Below are 2,618 nucleotides of genomic sequence, written 5' to 3' on the forward strand. Positions count from 1 at the left end.
TAAACTATCTCCCCAGCCCCCACATATTCTTTTGAATTGCTGATTCACAATAAAGCAGGGTGAGCACAGATCAGAGCCAGGAACAGTTATAAAGTTGAGTGGTAAAAGAGTGTGTGTGTGTGTGTGTGTGTGTGTGTGTGTGTAGGTAGGTAGGTAGGTAGATGTTCAGTTTCTTGGGAAATGCTGAAGTTTTATTAACTGTCTTGAGTGTTCTTTTTCTTTTGGAAACTCAGGTCCTTTTGCTTGCCAGGCTGTCTTGAATGTTCTTGAAGGATAGAGGGTAAAGAAAGAGTTTTAGTTAAGGAAAGCTGACAACTTTGAGGAGGAACATTCCCCATCCAGGATCAGCTGTGCTGGGAGCTCAAAATTTCACTTCCTTGGCAGCCCAAGACATAAACTATGAGGAAAGAAATGGGTAAGGAAGGGTGAGTCAGCAGACAGCCTGGGGGAAGTGGTACAGTCATTTTGGAAAGTCCAGTCCTGGGTTCCATTTGGGCTGATTCTGTACAGGAAGGGGAGAGCTGCAGTGGTTCAGCTGGAAGGCCCCTGAGGAGGTCCCTGGATTCCAACCTTCCAACCCAGTGTTTTGGAGAGGTATACTCTTGTACAGATGTTTTCAAAAGTACCAGCTAATTCCTTACTGTGGTTCAGCTTCTAGGACAGGCCCTGGCACCTTCCATACCTGTGGCTATCTGGCCTTCTTCGAGCTGCCCTTCTCCCAGACAGGATCTTGCCATGCAGTTCAGGATGGCTTTGAGCTCATTTTGTCTTTTTTTTTTTGAGCTCATTTTGTCTTGAACTCACAATAATCCTCCTGCCTCAACCACCCAGAGTGCTAGGATTACAGGTTTAGGCCACCATGTTTGGCTTGCTTTTGGCCTCTCACCTTTTTGCAGTGCTGGACAGTGAACTCAAAGCCTCTTGCAAGCTAAACCTGCTTTACTGCTGCTCAATATCTCCAGTCTTTTTTATTTTTATATTTATTTATTTATTATTTATTTATTTCTGTGGCTGGCTCAGCCCAGACAGAGTTGGTGCAGTATGTGGTGCCAGGGACAAAACTGCAGGCCCTGGGTTTTGCCTAAGCTTGCTGAAGCAGGTGCTTTAGACCGCTGAACTATCTCATTGGCCCATTTTTTATTTTTTGACACAGGCTGAATTTGAACTCACAGCCCTCCTGGATCAGTCTCTTGGGGTGGTGCTGGGATTACAGACATGTGCCAACATGCTGTTTTCTACATGAAATGTCCTTTCTTTCATGATGGAATTCCCTTGATTCCATCCACCCTAGGTTTTTACCCTCTGCCCTTGACATGTGTACAAATCCACAGGGATCAGCTCTTTTGATCTTTTTCTTCCTGCATTCCCTCAGGTGACCTCATCCTCTTCCAATAATTACAATCCCCTTAGCTAGAGGTTTGCCTTTAAATAATGTCCCTCCCTCCCTCCCTCCCTCTCTCTTCCCCTTCTGGCTGGCCTTGAACTCAATATATAGTCCAGGCAGGCCTTGAATTTACAGCAGTCCTCTTGCCTTAGCCTCCCGTTAGGGGGATGTACCACCATCCAGTTCTTTTTTTCTTTTCTTCTCTCTCTTTTTTTTTTTTTTTTTGCAGAACTGGGGCTTGAACTCAGGCCCTTGCACTTGCCAGGCAAGCACTTATTCTACTGAGCTATCTCCCTGCCCCACCCCCATGCAGTTCTAAATATATTTTTTTCTTTTACCAGTTCTAAATACTGAGGCTTTTTTATTTATCACCTGTCCCAGGCAGCCCCATATGAATATATCATGTAAAACATTTTTTACATATATATTTTTAAAAATTTACTTTTGTGGACCGGGGATATAGCTCAGCCACATAAGCACCTGCCTGGCAAGTGCAACATCCTGAGTTTGATACCCAGTACTGAAAAAAAAAATCTTTTGTGTTTGCATGTGTGTGGTACTGAGGATTAAGCCTAGAGCCTTTTCACTGAGCTACATAGTACACTCCCAGTCCTTTTTTTTAAATACAGCGTCTCAGCTAGGGAGTTAGCTCAGGAGAATAAGCACTTGCCTGGAAAGCACAAGGTCCTGAATTCAATCCCTGGTACTGCGAAAAAGAAAAAAGAAAAACTTAAACGAACACTGGGGCCAGGGAGATGGCTCAGTGAATAGGCACTTCCCTGGCAAGTGCAAGGGCCTGAGTTCAATCCCCAGTTCTGTCAAAACAAATAAATAAATAAAATAAATACAGCATCTCAGTAAGTCTCTAAATTTCCCAGGTTGGGCTCAAACTTGATTTTTTTTTTTTTTCTTTTTTTCTTTTTGTAACCAGGGATTAAATTCAGGCCCTTGTGCTTGCCAGGCATTGGGCTCAAACTTGAGATCTTCCTGCTTCAGACTCCCAGAATGTTGGGATCATTGTACACCTGGCTCATGTTCACACAGATAATCTCATCTACCTTCTTGGAAAAACTACTCCTCCCCATGCTGTCATCTTTTTCAGTAATGATACTTTCTTAGGCTGGGGCATAGCTCAGAGGTGGTGTATGCTTGGCATGCAAAGGCCCTGTTCAATCTCTTGCACAAAATAATGTCAGCTTTGTGTCTCAGTCCCTTTTTTTTTTTTTTTTTTTTT

The sequence above is a fragment of the Octodon degus genome, unplaced genomic scaffold (assembly GCF_000260255.1).
Source record: "Octodon degus isolate 3935 unplaced genomic scaffold, OctDeg1.0 scaffold00008, whole genome shotgun sequence".
In the NCBI taxonomy this organism is placed as follows: domain Eukaryota; kingdom Metazoa; phylum Chordata; class Mammalia; order Rodentia; family Octodontidae; genus Octodon; species Octodon degus.